This window comes from Dendrobates tinctorius, unplaced genomic scaffold (assembly GCF_039654945.1).
Source record: "Dendrobates tinctorius isolate UK_male_01 unplaced genomic scaffold, ASM3965494v1 ptg000034l, whole genome shotgun sequence".
Lineage (NCBI taxonomy): Eukaryota > Metazoa > Chordata > Amphibia > Anura > Dendrobatidae > Dendrobates > Dendrobates tinctorius.
Window position 1 is genome coordinate 22,678,345 of NW_027361702.1, and position 16,278 is coordinate 22,694,622.

General features: G+C 44.0%; 1 long non-coding RNA gene across 4 annotated transcripts in view; it reads left to right on the plus strand.

Moving 5' to 3' along the window:
* Positions 1-15,985, plus strand: part of LOC141087561 (uncharacterized) — an 84,710-nt gene extending 68,725 nt beyond the window's left edge. For all 4 annotated transcript variants that reach the window (XR_012231693.1, XR_012231692.1, XR_012231695.1 and 1 more), the window contains 3 exons: positions 3,001-3,144; positions 8,139-8,243; positions 15,211-15,985. This is a non-coding gene — a long non-coding RNA (uncharacterized lncRNA). The remainder of the gene's footprint in view (positions 1-3,000; positions 3,145-8,138; positions 8,244-15,210) is intronic.
* The last annotated feature ends 293 nt before the right edge of the window (positions 15,986-16,278 follow it).

Genomic DNA, 16,278 nt, shown 5'->3' on the forward strand with positions numbered 1-16,278 from the left:
AGAGCCCCATTCATAATACTGGTCGAGGTCCCAGCAGTCGGACCCACCAATCAAAAAGTTATATATGTATAAGTAATAGCTTCAGTGCCATTAATAACCCAATGGAGTGGTACGGTTAATCACGCTTGATGTTACTCAGGTACTCATCATGTACAGTACTGACAAGGATGGTACTGTACTCCACTGTTTCCACCAGTTTTATACACAACCTATAATGCGGCATCTGTTTCATTATAGAAAATAGGCAAATAGCCTATACAGAAAGAGAACAGGAACTCTAGCAGCACCTACTGAATGTTAGAATTCTAAAATGCAATGTAACAAGCCTCATGAAATGACGTGAGATTAGAAACCAAACCAGAAATTCCATTTGCAGACACATAATTCGGGGTGTTTGCTCCTCATCAGTGCAGATCAGGAGAACTGGAGGAACACTAGTGCCACCTACTGGATGTAGCAATCCTAAAAGTCAATATTGATCCTTTAGTGAGCCTTGTCACATGATTTAAAGATAAGAAGCTAAACTAGAAACTCCATATACAAAACATGTTCCCAAGGGTTTTTTTTTCATCAGTTCAAAGCAGGAGAATTGGTTTGGCTCGGTGACAAGATCTAAGGGTAAAACGTTTTCAGTATGGTGAGTGCCAAGTTGGTATTTGGAGACTGATATGCCATGCAATGCTCTGCTGCGATATCTTTTTTTTAGCATTCAAATAGCCTTGTCATACTTAAGGAGAACAGACACTCTAGTGTCATCTTTTGGATGTAGCCATGCTAAAAGTCAATATCAACCCTTTTAATGAGGCTTGCCACATAATTTAAGATTAAAAAACACATCAGAAACTCCATTTATGGAAATATCTTTCAGGGTGTTTGCCCCTCCTCAGTACAAATCAGGAGAACTGATTTGACTGGATGAGAGGAGATCACCATGCTGACCCTTTAATGAGCCTTGCCATATAATTTAAGATTAGAAGCCAAACTAGAAATTCCATTTCCAGACCCATGTTTCTGGGTGTTTCCGCTCATCAGTTCAAAGCAGAAGAACTGCTATAGCTGAGTAAGAGGAGATCACGATATTGAACCTTTATCAAACCTTGTCACATAATTTAAAATTAGAAGCCAAACTAGAAATTCAATTTACAGACACATGTTTACATGAGTCTCCGCTCATCAGTTCAAAGCAGAAGAACTGGTATGGCTCAGTAATAGAAGAACATAATATTAACCCTTTAATGAGCCTTGCCACATAATTTTAAATTAGAAGCCATAATAGAAACTCCATTCACAGACACATGTTTTTGGCTGTTTTCCCTTCATCAGTTCAAAGCAGAAGAACTGGTATGGCTGAGTAAGAGGGGATCAATATATTGACCATTTAACAAACCTTGCCACATAATTTAAGATTAGAAGCCACTTGTCTCATCAAATGACAAGAGATTAGAAACCAAACCAGATAATCATTTTGTAGAGACATATTTTGTGGTGTTTGCTCCCCATCAGGGCAGATCAGGAGAATTGGAGGAAAACTTGTGCCACCTATTGGATGTAGTAATCCTAAAAGTCAACAATATTGATCCTTTAGTAAGCCTTGCCACATGACATGATAAGAAGCCAAACTAGTAACTCTATTTACAGACACATGTTTCCAAGTGTTATTTTTCATCAGTGCAAAGCAAGAGAATTGGTTTGGCTCGCCGACAAGAGATCTAAAGGTAAATGGTTTTCCTTATGCAGAGTGCCAAGTTAGTGTATGGAGACTCCGCTGCAATTCTTTTAGTATTCAAATAGCCTTGTCATAGAAAAAGAGGATTTTGCCACCTTTTGAAAGTAGCAATGCTAAAAGTCGACTCCTTTAACGAGCCTTGCCAAATAATTTAAATTAAAAACAAATCAGAAATTCCATTTACAGAAATATCTTTCAGAGTGTTTGCCACTTATGAATGCAAATCAAAAGAACTGGTTCGACTGGGTGAGAGGAGATCACCATATTTACCCTTTAACAAACCTTGCCACAAAATTTAAGATTAGAAGCCAAACTAGAAATCCATTTACAGACACGTTTCCTGGTGTTTTCCCCTCATCAATTTAAAGCAGAACAACTGGCATGGCTGAGTAAGAGGATATCACCATATTAACCCTTTAAAAAGCCTTGCAATGTAATTTTAAGATTAGAAGCCAAACTAGAATCCCCATTTACAGACACATGTTTCTGGATGTTTTCCACTCATCAGTTCAAAGCAGAACTGTTATGGCTGAGTTAAGAGGAAATCACCATATTTACCCTTCAGCAGGTCATGCCCCATAATTTAAGATTAGAAGCCAAACTAGAAACTCCTTTTACAGACACATGTTTCCGGATGTTTGCCGCTCATCAATGCAAAGCAGGAGAATCGGCTTGGCTGGGTGAAAGGCCTCTGACAGGAGATCTAAGGGGCGAAGTTGCTCTTCATAGAGAGTGCCATGTCTTCCAAAGAAACTGTTTGGATATTTGAAATCCTAGAGGAGCATTGCATTTGCCTATAAGTCTCCTTACACTAACATTGCACTTATCATAATGGGAAAGGTTATCCATAATAGCAAACAGAAACGTTTTGATTTTTCTTTTGTTATACATACACATAAGAAGGTGATCTGACAACATGGGTAATTATAAGCTTGGTAACTTCACAGTTTGACCCTGGCGAGACCCCGGTACTGAAATATTTAGAATCACTGATACTCTCATGGTGTATCAAAGACTTCTGTCGCTTGTAAGTTACAGCGTGCATGAAAAAAAAATAATTTGCTAAAATCAGCAGTAAACTCGCTTCTAGCAGCAGATAACTTATCTTTAATGCTTTACTATGTGGATCACCTGTAAATTCACTGGAAAACAATGATAGTGCATAAAATTACCATAGCGTTCCCATGTGTCAGTAACACACAGAATATACCGCAGGTGTCATTGTAAACACGCTAATCATCACTTATTTGCTCTCCTTACCGTCCCTCCCACAGACATTTGACACCTGGCACCTTAACAAGGTACCTGTCACCGGTGAGAGACAGATTGTCACTTGCACATTGTGTTCATATGCTCAGCGCGAGCAGCTAATGCGGAGAGACGGCGAGCTGGCAAAATGGTCTGATTAATACTGAAAGGTAAGGGACACACGATCCTTGGAGAATAGAATGGGTATTTTTATCTCTGCACACAGCGCCATCCATTTGCATATGATAAGTATAGATATCTAAATTTATTAGAAACCGCGAAATACGAGGAAATAACGCAAGTTGTAGCCCCCGATACATTCGCTGCTATTAGAATTTTGTTTTCTGAGTTTTTTTCCCTTTAGCATTTTATATGAAAATGCCATTCATTCAATTAAAAGTTGACATTTCCAGATTCATTTCTTTTCTTCCTTGTAATATAAATTCATCAGCTTTCCATTTCCAGCATAATCTGCTTTTATATAATTAATAAAATATATAAATATTAATGAAGCGGTAAAGAGGCTTACCTGCAGTGCTCCATCCCCGATCAGTATTTAGGATGGGTATTGCTCACTGTGTTTGAATTTACTGCTATATTTTGAGATTAAGCAAGTTGTATTTTTTTTAAAGAGACAATGATTAGACCCTGTTCTTGTACTTAAGGGTTTTTTTTGGTCTAAAAAAAAAATCCTGTACCACTGCTGCAATTTTGTTTAAAAAAAAAATAAACTGACCATCCCTGGGTCCAGCGATAAGACTCCTCCTGGTTTCTGATATTTGATATTGTCTGCAGCACTGACATCACATCGTCAACACTGATCGGCATGACATCAGCACTGCAGACAATAACTGACACCGGGAATATGGGGGAGTTGGGAGAGATAGCTGTCAGCCAATAAAAAGTTGATGTCAGGCTTCTAGATTCGAATCCTTTATTCCTTCGGTCTCTTTCTGCTGAGCCTTAGCTGATGCACCTTTACTTTGGGTGTTTTAGTTCTGTTATCTTTATTGCTGTCAGTTTTGGGTTACAGGTGTTTTTTGTTTGTCTGCCCTATCACCTTTTGGGTGCAGCTTTAAATATCTCTCCCTATTCGTGTTTCCTAGTGGTGATAGACTTTATTGAATTCATTCACTGTGCTGCAGTTTGCGTTGGCTGAAGTTGTTTTGTGTGTGATTCCTTTTCTCCTTAGAGATCAGCTACTTTAGCGATACTAAGAGCTACTAAAGACATTCAGGGTAAGCAGCCATCGAGGGGAAGAGCTGCTAAAGACACTCAGGGTAAGCAGCCATCGAGGGGAAGAGCTGCTAAGGACATTCAGGGTAAGCTGCCATTGAGTGGGGGCGCTATTACATTATTGTAGAGTGCCAACCTCTGCAGTCAGGCAGGGACAGACCTAGCTGTTTCACCTTCAGTGGAAATGTAGTAGCAGATGGTACCTATTCAACGTGTAACATGGAAATGGTCAAATTTAGAGGAAAAAAATCATAGACAGATATGGAATTATGGAATGAATTATATACTAGCAAATATCTGTTTTTCACAGATTTGAGTTAAAAAAAGGGGTTGGTTAAAGATATGAGATAAAAAGATGTGGATATGGAGCTCTCTATAAATAAGAGAGATCTGACCTGCTGAAAAAGCTGCAGTATGTAAGTCACAACTTTGGCTCACATTTATGGATTTCCTGCTCATGCAGATCAGAGAATGTTGCACATCAATAATAATTAAACACAAGCAAACTAGAAACAGGCATTGGTTTTCTAAGACCTATAGACTCAAAATACATCAAGACAAGCGGTCACTGTGCATACATTTTATCTAGAAAACATGTATACAGAATACTCCAGCAATGTCTGCAGACCTAACTTGTTCCTTTAGCTGAATTTAACAATATAAGATTTTTTATAGCTGGCATGTAGCAGTTAATACGACATATTGGTAAATTATCTGTATTGGTTCAAAGAAAAGAACTTTACTTCTCCCATCTTCATACAACAGTTGGATAACATACTTGATGGTTACGAATTTCATAAAGGGCATAAGAGGTTGGCGGTGGCAGTCTAGCTGATTGATAGCGCTGGCTTGCATAAGCTTTCTGTGCACACAGTGCTGACTCCGGGCTGTCAGTTGCGAAGTCATACTAAACCAGTAATCAGAATGGGGCCATTAGCCTCTCGGCCATACCAGGGCTGCACCGTGTACCATAGTTAGCATAATTGATTAAACTCCAGTTTCTGCATAACAGACGAAGCAATTAAGACACTAAAAAATAGATTTTTATTGTTTTTACACTGTGTGCATAATTATTAGCAATTTGTATTTTTGATGATTCATTCTATTATTGAACAACTACAGCGCTGTCAGTCAATCCAAAAGGTTAATAAACCTGAAACCTGAATATTTAAAAAAGTAAAGGTGAGGCTTTGTCTCTTAGGAGAATATCTGTGTGTGCAGAATAATTTCCAACTGAATGAGAAACGTAAATTTTCCATCTCAATTGAGATGTTAAAGTGACAATAATAACAGAACAACTCAAAATATACAAAAATATATTTCTGACATTTCCATAAAAATATCATTGACCAATATCGCCGCCCTTCTTTGCAATAAGTCATTAACTTCATCCATGGAGTCTGTCTAGTTTCTTAATCTGTTGATGATCCACTTTTTGGGCAGCACCAACTACTCTCTTTACCTGAAAGCTCATGATTAAGAAGGGCTTACAAGTTGTCATTAGGGTTTTGGTCAGGAAAGGAAGGGGTCGGGTTATAATTCTCCATTTTTAAGGCCTTGGTCAGGTAAGGAAGGGTCAGGTCATAAATCTCCATCTTTAAGTCCAAGGTCAGGTAAGGAAGGGGTTGGGTCATAATTCTCCATCTTTAAGGCCTTTGTCAGGTAAGGAAGTGGTTGGGTCATAATTCTTCACCTTTAAGGCCTTTCTTGGCCCTGTGCAGATGGAAACTTTGATGCTGCATCTGAGCATTGTCCTGCAGAAAAATCATGGTTTTCTTGAAAGATGCAGATTTTTTTCTGTACCAGTGCTTGACTAAAGAGTCTTCCAAAGACTGGGAGTTGATTTTGAGTCCATCTTCAACCTGAAAAGGTCAAACTAGCTCATCATTAATAATACCAGCCCATAACAATGCCCACCTCAACATTGCTGGCATCTGAATGAAAATGGAGATCTGTGCACGTTACTGATCCAGACACAGGTCCATCCATCTGGTCTGTCAAGAGTCATTCTCTACTCATTATTCCATGAAACCTTTGAAAAATCAGTCTTCAGTTATTCCCTGCCCCAGTCTTGGCATTTCACCTTCTATGTCTTGCTCAGTGGTGGTCGGGTTCAGACTCTTCACCTCGGCTATGTCTCTAAGCACTGAACACCTTGTACTTCTGTGTCTTGCTCAGGAGTGGTCGTGCTCAACCTCCTCACCTCTGCCATATCTGTGAGCAATGAACACTATGTACTTTTCTGTCTTGCTCCGTGGTGGTCGGGCTCAGCCGCCTCACCTCAGCGGTATCTGTGAGCACTGAACACTGTGTACTTCTGTTTCTTGCACAGGGATGGTTGGGCTCAGCTTTTTTTTTTTTCTTCAATAAATTGGTGAACAAGGGATAGTGTGGGGGATTCTTTATTCAAACAGACAATTTTTTTCTGTGTGTATTTTAATTTTTTATTACTGAGTTAGTAATGGGGGTGTCTGATAGACGCCTCTTTATTACTAACCCCAGGGGTTGATGGTAACTGTGATTTTTGACAAATCACAGTTGTCATCAACTCCAACTACTATTACCCCAATTGCCACCGCACCAGTGCAATCGGGAAGAGTCAGGTAAATCGCCAGAATTGGCGCTTATAATGTGATGCGCTCATTCTGGTGTGGCTGCGGGCTGGTATTTTTAGGCTGCAAAGGGTCCAATAACCAGGGACCTTCTCAGCCTGATAATATCAGCCCCAACTGTCTGCTTTACTTTGGCTGGTTATCAAAAATAGGAAAACCCCACATTAGTTTTTAAAATTATTTATTTATTAGGTTAAACCAGGCTAAAAACACCTGTGTAAATGCACTTACAATGCATTTGCTTTTTTAAAATGCAGATTTACCACACGTGTTACAAGTCTATGGGGGTAATCCGCAAAGAAGAGTGAGCATTCCCTCGAGAAAAATTGACATGCTGCGGCTCGGAAACCCTCACCGCACGTGATTTTATGCAGCATAAAAAAGCACAGTTGGCATGGGATTCCTATTAATCTCATCCACTGTGCTTGTACTGTACAATATACAATGCAAAAAAATGACAGTGTGCCTTTTTAGCTTTTCCATTGACTTTTAAACTAACTATTGAGCATCTTCTCAGTGGAAAATAGCAGAGAAAATTATGCTTTACTTCTTTTAAATGCTTGGTGTTTTTTGAAAGCCTAAAGTATTTAAAAATACTTCAACATATTAACAGCAAGTCATTTTTACATAGAAATGAATATGTTCATTTCATATGGTCTCAGCACTTTTGCGTAATTTCCAGCATAAAAAACCACCAGTAAAAGAAGCAGTGTGAATATACCCTCAGAATACAAAACTGTGATGTCCCAAATACAGTTCCTAAGTGTGGTGTGGAAATTAAGGATGGATGGATGGATGGATGGATGGATGGGTGGGTGCATGGAAGGATGATGCATGGATGAGTGGGTGGATGGACGGCTGGATTGGTGGGTGGATGGATGAGTGAATAGGCGGATGGATGGGTAGGTGGATTGATGGATGATGGCTGGATGGATGGGTAGATGGAAGGATGGATGGGTGGGTGAGTGGGTGAATGGATGGATGGGTAGATGGATGGATGAGTAGATGGATAGATGTATGGATGGGTGGGCAGGTGGATGAATAAATTGATGGGTGGATGGGTGCATAGAATGATGTATGGGTGGATGGATGGCTGGATCGCTGGATGGGTGAATAGGTGGATGGATGGATGGATGGATGGGTGAATAGGTGGATGGATGGATGGGTGGATGGATGGATGGATCACTGGATGGGTGAATAGGTGGGTGGATGGATAGGTGAGTGGGTGGATGGATAGATAAATAGATAGATAATAGATACACATGTATTGTATAAAGTACTCATGTTTAGTATAAAGTACTTATTTTTTCATGCAGCCTGCAACTATGTGGCAGTGAAAATTGGAGATCTCTGTCGAAAGAAGGAAGATGAGGAACCTCCAGTTCCATATTCATGCCCAATGTCTGCAAAGGCAAAGATTAGTAAGTATGAACAAATGCAGCATTTTTTTCAGAGAAACTACACTCACTATATAGTAGATGGCAAATTAATGACAGCATTGGCTATTAAGAGCAGAGATTTTATCACTTGTATAAAGAGCTAAACAAGAGTAAACTGTGACCGGGTGGAAGCTTGGCTTACAGAGAAGAAACTCGCTTCTCCATTCCCATCGCAGAGGCCCATGTTATTGTAGTGTCGGTGGTGGGGTGCTGAGCTGGGGGGGTGATAGGGGGTGATCCCACTTCTTACCGCGCAGAGATGATACAGAGACACGATGAGGCAGATTCTGGGTGCAACAGGTCCAAGTTTATTTCACACCGTCCGACTGACGGTCCTCGCGGCACACCGCGATATCTCTCTCTGCCCTCCGTGTCCAGGGCCGCTTCAACACCGTATGTTACACAAGGGACGTACTTACACGTCACGTCCCGTCTCACACTGTGACAATCCTGACAGCTCGGTTACTGTGGCCGCCTTAGGCCCGTACACCAACAGCACTTTACTAATCAGTCTCGTCGTTACACATACGGTGTCTTCCACCCAGAGCCTTGTCTCTGCTGCGGTCCTTCCCTGTCAGGACCACCCCCCTGACGTTTCCTCTCCTCAGTCCCCCTGGTCGGATTCTCCTCAGGGCACACAGACTGGCGAAGTCCTCCTGTCACCTGGGCTCCCCCTGGGGACTGGAACCTTCTGGAACCCTCCCTCAGAATTTATAACTTCCCCGGTTCCTTGAAACTGTCACTAACTGTCACCACGCCCCCCATGACCAATGGTTTCTAAAGCCCTAAGCTGCTGTAAAGTCCTTTGCTCACACTCCACCCTGCCATCTAATGGTCATCCCAAGGTACTGCACGTCCACTACACTTTTCTAGTTGTTTCCCCACTGTAATCACTGTCTCCTACCTACACTGTGCAAACCTATCTTTCTTCACTCTGACTAGTCCGTCCGTCCGTCAGGTCACCTTCCCTACACTCCCCCTTCCTTTGTCCATTGTCGTCCTTGACAATCGTCATCCCTGCCTTTGTCGTTCTGAATCTACACCTACATTCTGTTGTCGGACCAGAAGTTGAGCCAAACCCACTATCTGCGGGGGCCGAACCACACTGGGAGCACTATGCTCTGAGCAGCCTACTGCTACTCACCAGCGCGCACGCCACATGACAACGTCTTTCAAATTGGGCAAGGTACACCCGTATTCTCTCTACGGCGTGTATCTTTCCCCTACTCTCCCCTACTGTTACCTTTCACTATCCGGTACGCCATGATCGAGGCCACTCACCTACCAGATCATTGCCGGCGCCCGCCTTTCCTTCTTCAGGGGTGTCCGTGGTGTTGGGGACCTGACCTAGGACGGCTGTCTTTCTCACGTCTTCCAACTCATTTTCCTTCTTTCAATTACATGTCATGGTCGGCGTCCCGGTCTCCCAGACCTCCTCAACTCTTAGATCCCTACCGGATCTCACACTTTCCTTTGGTCCCGCAGACCTTCCCTTACCCGGACCTGTTGCATTTACTTTTGCATATTATACATTAAACAACTTTATAATAGCACAAGTACCCATTTTTATATTATTTTTTTTTCATTTTCTTTTGCTTTAAAACTCAACGTTCAACAATAAACATCGCCAGTACTCCTTTTCCCTCCCCCTTCCTTGGACATGAACACTCCCTCTTGTCTTCGTATCCCCGTTCTGTCAAGTTTCCAAATCAGTAAAATAACATCCTGTAAGAGGAACATTCTAAAAAAAAACAGCTTAATCACATAAAACATTTTTTTTTTTTAAAACTAGAACTGTTCTTTCAGACTCTGACAGTCCAGGCCATCTCCTGATAGCCGGTAGCAAGGGGCCCACAGCCGTGGAACTCCTGGGGTGAAGGGAGTGTCCAATACAGTCCTCTTTACGGGGGTTCGCGTTCCTCAGGTACCGCCAGTACCGCCACCGCATAATACCCGCGGGGGCAGTATTCTTTATAATAAGAGACAAAGTCCCCTATTTCCAGGGCACGGCCGTGGCGTATGGAGGCTACGTTCACGTATACCTTCTGACCAGTCTGATCACATATGAAGCCATACCCCCGGGCCACATTGGTGTACACCAGCCGCCCCCGGGATCTTTCCACCGCCATGCCAGCCTCCCCTTTTGAATGAAGCAGGCTCCATACCTCCTGCTCTCGAACCTTCTTTTGTTTTACCACCTCCGCAACCCAAACGGAGGGTACCGCGCCAGTCCCAGAGTCCGGTGGGCGGGACCTTGCCGAGAAGGGGCGCGGGGCAGAGGCGGTCGATGATATCTGTGGCCCAGCAGCCGCTGGGGCCGGGTAGCGGATGGGAGCAGCCGTGATTCCGGAGGGCTGGTCCACAGGGCCCGTTAAACAGACCCTAGCCGGTTCCAATACTGGCATTACCGCGGCCGCAGGGTAGGCCGCATCCACAACTTCCAGCAAAGCCGGAGTAACGGCCGGTTCGGGTGATGAGGCTGACACCGGCCGAGGGAGCGCAACCGTGCCTTCTGTAAATAAGCTCCGCCCTGGTGACTCCGGGCGGGAAGGCTCGGGAACGGGAGCTAGGGCCTTGCTCAATTCCACGTATAGCATAGGGCCCTCCGCAGCCGGGCCTTCCGGTACACTGGAGGCTGCGTGTTGTGGCAAAATGATAGGGGCCGCTTGTGAAGCCGCCGGCAGGGCCGGGGGAACTCTCACCTTCCCCGGCGCCACGGCCTCCGTCACACCACCGCACGGCTTATCCCGCAGCCTCCGCTCTCCAACTCGCTGCTCAGCGGGCCTAGCTTCCAGACTCAGGGGCTCCGCGGGGAGACTCTCCGCCGGTATCAATGGCGGCCGCTCCTTCTGGTTCTGCACGGGCTCCGCACAGATTCCTCTTCTTGCCCATGGACCCGAAGATGACGTCTTCTGTCTCAGCTCGTTCTCCTGCCGCCACTGCCATTCTAGGCGGCCGATGCCCCGACACCTGCAGAGTCTCATACCGTCCGTTGGGCAGCACTCGAATGGCATCAGACAGCCGCAGCCAAGTTTTTCTTCTGTGCTACTCCCTCTGTGAGGTGAGGTGTCGGCAGGCCTCTCCACCATCCTGTCAGGGTCCAATATATGGAAGCGTCGATTTCCAGGCACATACTGCTTCCTTTTGGGGTACGTTGGAGGGGGTCCCAGTCCATTCAACACGACTGTAAACACCCGGACCTCTCCTCTGCGCTGAAGCAACACCGCCATACTGCACAGTACCTGGTACCGCCCCGGATCCTCTGCTGGCCACACAGATCCGCCACAGCGCTTCCCATTTGTATTCCACAGGTAGGTCATTTGTAATCCACAGGTAATTGTAATCCAAACAGAGTAGTCCAAGTCCTTTTCCATTCTTTGAGGCAGGTCTGCCGCAGAAGATGGGGTATTAGCGGCGGCGATCCTGCCGACTACGCCAAATGTAGTGTCGGTGGTGGGGTGCCAAGCTGGGGGGGTGATAGGGGGTGATCCCACTTCTTACCGCGCAGAGATGATACAGAGACACGATGAGGCAGATTCTGGGTGCAACAGGTCCAAGTTTATTTCACACCGTCCGACTGACGGTCCTCGCGGCACACCGCGATATCTCTCTCTGCCCTCCGTGTCCAGGGCCGCTTCAACACCGTATGTTACACAAGGGACGTACTTACACGTCACGTCCCGTCTCACACTGTGACAATCCTGACAGCTCGGTTACTGTGGCCGCCTTAGGCCCGTACACCAACAGCACTTTACTAATCAGTCTCGTCGTTACACATACGGTGTCTTCCACCCAGAGCCTTGTCTCTGCTGCGGTCCTTCCCTGTCAGGACCACCCCCCTGACGTTTCCTCTCCTCAGTCCCCCTGGTCGGATTCTCCTCAGGGCACACAGACTGGCGAAGTCCTCCTGTCACCTGGGCTCCCCCTGGGGACTGGAACCTTCTGGAACCCTCCCTCAGAATTTATAACTTCCCCGGTTCCTTGAAACTGTCACTAACTGTCACCACGCCCCCCATGACCAACGGTTTCTAAAGCCCTAAGCTGCTGTAAAGTCCTTTGCTCACACTCCACCCTGCCATCTAATGGTCATCCCAAGGTACTGCACGTCCACTACACTTTTCTAGTTGTTTCCCCACTGTAATCACTGTCTCCTACCTACACTGTGCAAACCTATCTTTCTTCACTCTGACTAGTCCGTCCGTCCGTCAGGTCACCTTCCCTACACTATCAGACAAAGAAAAGCTAAGTCATATGTACTATATTATTAAATGTTTACATCCTTTATTATAACAAAACCAAAAAACTTGGCCAGCATAATTGTTGCCATAAGTGCAATGTGTAGGTAAAAGTCATCCCACCGAGACAACGTTTACCCAATCAGGAAAGTCCCTAACTCTAGTTACCCACGCCACTATGTGCCCACAGACCTCAAAATAGGAGGTGAGCAGAGCAGGACCTGGGCCTGTCTGTGTTTTGTTTTGCACCCTATGTTTTTTACGTATATTACTATTATTTAGTTACTTATTGCAGGATATCAATGTAGTGTTTATTCTAGGTTTTGTCTTTTATTATAAACTGCTTGATTACAGCAGCCAAGGAGTCAGGAAAAGTTCAAGTATCTACTGAGATTCTTGGCTTCCATGAGACCCCAGAGCTGTCTGACATATTATAAAAGGTCAGACAGCAAAAAACTGGCAGCAGGTGCAACATAGAAATGGTTGAAAATGAAAATATACAATATAAGTGCAGCATCCAATCTGACAGTTCATGGTAAACTCAGTCAGGTTCCCAGAGGCGTGCTGGGTCACGTGCAGTGGAAATGAGTGGAGCATCAGAGTTCAGTCCTAGGTGGACGGTGCAAAATATTATGTTTTTCTTTTGGTGGTTAGTTATAAGTTCATCACTTCGGGTACATGCACATGACGTCTTTTAGACAAAGACGAACCCACTGAGTTTTTTTGCCAGCTGTGTTTTCCTTGAAGCATCGTTTTTGTTGCCCATGCACCTGGCTTGTTTTTTTTGTTGTTGTTTTGTTCTTTCTTTTTTATGAAACAGAGATCAGCTTTTTAAAGATTTTTTAGGCAGGTTCTGGAACTTTCCTGCCTAAATAATATTTTATGTGCAACAATCCTAAGAGTTCACTCGAACTAAAACATGCAGGTCCCAAATCATCTGTAAGGAATCACCAGATGAGGTGGGTCCGACAAGCCTCTGGTCTGGGTGGGCACACGGACCCCAGGCATTGGTGCAGTTTACAGAGGACACATAGAAACGTGGCAACTAGGAGCAATAGATAGAGTGGAATCCGGCAGGGGTGGATGCGAGTTGAAACACAGTAGTACAAATAATGAAGAACGCCAAACAAGTTTCAAGTCCAAAATCTTCCCAACACAGGAGTGTGTGTTATTAGGCCTTAAATAGGTCTAGGGAGATTGTCATTGATCCACACCAGGCAACCTGCAAAATCCGGCGTGGAGCACAGCAGAGTGCAGCAGACGCAGGAGAAGGAAGTGGAGCCTATGATACACGGGACAGGTGTGTGACATCATCAAAGCAAATTTCGCCATAATTCTGGCATAAATTACTTTGAAAGGTCAACAGCGGATTTACCTAGATGGATTACAGGAATGGGACTGGTCTTTGTTTTTCTGCTCCTGCAGTTGGATCTATCAAACTGCATACAGAAAAGTTGTCTTAATATTCAAGGCAGGTAGGCCATTGGATAATGGCAGGAGTAATACATTCAGGGATATGAGGGAAAAAAATTCTGCATCTATAGTGCTGGTAGAATGACAAAGAGTAAAATAAAACACTTGGAAAAAGTTGATGGAAAGTTATAGAACATGAGACAGTTCCTGTATATATTAGACCGGTAATTCAGTTTTAATAAGTTGTAGGGTATGAGTTCAGCAAAACCATGGGACCATGCAGATTTTCTACAAAACAGGACAGATCCATCACATACTACCTGGCAGATGTGTGCTGCCCCGGCCGGGCCACTGCGGTAATGGTACTGTGTTACGGCGGTTCTGAGTGCTGCTCGAATGCGACTGGGGGCCCGGCAGTCTTTGTTTATTGTGAGGTTAATAATAAAAATAATTAAAAGGTTTGTGATGCCAGTTGGGATGTTCGGCCTGGTATGGTGATGGACAGTGCCAGATTAACCCCTTCCCAACTAGGGCTGGCTCCCATGGGAGTTGGAGCTGGAATGATGCAGCAGAGACCAATCAGCATTAACAGGGTAATGATCAGTTTGTACCTTGTACTGAAGTTCTGAAAACAGTTGCAGAAGCTTCCATACAATTCACATACAGGGTTTTGGTCAGACCTGCATGGTGAGAGTTCAGTTTCTCTGCTGTGAGTTTGTGTAGCCTTCCTGCTGCTAATTATACCTCTGGTAAATGATTTCTTGGGAACCTAGGGGTGCAAGGTAAACAGTTGCTGGATCTGTGATCCCTTCCAGCGAGCAGGCAGTTCGAATCCGGTGGAAAACACTTTCTCTTGCAGCAGTTTCCCTGATTCTATGCGCTGCTGAGCTCCTGGGCAAAAGCACACAACCGCTCGTATGAAAACCGAGCAGTCTTTCAGTTTAGCACGGACCCTGAAAGTCTCTGTGCTATAGGGACTGATACCCTACCTCATGCAGCTTGTCCTGACAGGGAGAGCACGCTCTTCTCCTCTGCCTGCGGACCTCCATGGTCCTTCTTCTTCCTACATCTTCAATGTTCTGCACATTGCAATCTCTCAGAAGCACCTCCTCCCCACTGAGGGATCGTGCACACTTCGTTCATGCAAAAGTCCCCAATCTTCAAGTGAGGGATCAGGTAAAATGTAGCTGGCAATACATATATAAGTATAATACACATGCAGGCATTTTGTGGCGCTACAGACACGGGCGCCACAGATGCATAACAATCAATATCTCAGTCGACTTTACATTATTTTACAGATGAACTCCCAGAACAAAACCCAGCACCAGAAGTAAAGAAGACCCCAAAAGAAGATGCCCCAGCTCAGCCATGCAGATCCTGAGGGTAGTGGCCCCAAGTGGTATCCCTGGGCATAACCACCTTTACATCCTACATCTGAATCTTTTGCTGTTCATCCTCCTCTATGGTGTCAAAGCTGAAGAATTTTCATTTTACCGCGTATGCAATAACTCTTGCTTCTTTTCCTAACCATAGGTTACCTTGTATGACCTTTAACTTTGAAATCTAGCTGCAGATCCAGAGACGTCAAATAATTCCATGTCACTCATGAGATAATGATCGTTTGCCTTCAAGACTTTTCAGGACATTTTCTTCTTAGAACTAGTTTGGTTAAAAAAAAAAAAAGCCTGAAAGTAAAAGGACACAATCATTATCTCCCGGTCCTGATAATATCAATATCAATGCTCAGAGAGAAAATTTTGCTGCAGTCGTCACCTTTAGCTACATTGTATCATAAGAAACATTGCAACACGACACAAAATACAACAAAAATTGCAAACGCTTTAGTAGGAAGAAAGCAAAGCATGGCTGCGACTAACTGGAAAAGACAAGTATTTTGTCAACACCGCCACTGGGGTTAATTGCAGGACACAGCAAGTACAGAGATGGATGACAGCGGCATCCAAAACCTTCTTCCCGGGAGGAAGATGTTGCTTGAAATTAACCTGTTCTGTTGACCTTAGTGAAAAAGATTCTGTGTTTAATCACAGTCTTTAATAAAATAAATCAATCAGACCTTGACAGCTCGAGTGTGGTTTGTTGAATTGGCTTTTTCTGATGTTTGCAGACCCCAAAAATTTTCATTATTATCTCTTTTTTTTTTTTTTATCTTTATTTATAGCATTCTTAAATTTCCTTTACGAAAAATTCAAAGAGCGGCAAACAAACAAAAGACTTAGCTTCAGTGTCAAAGGAAAATACAGCTTATGTAGTCAAATGTCAATGTGAGACACTCATATTTTAGCCCGTGTCATATCCATTTAGGAGATGCGCATAAAACAAATAATTTACTTTGCTCGCCTCTTTAT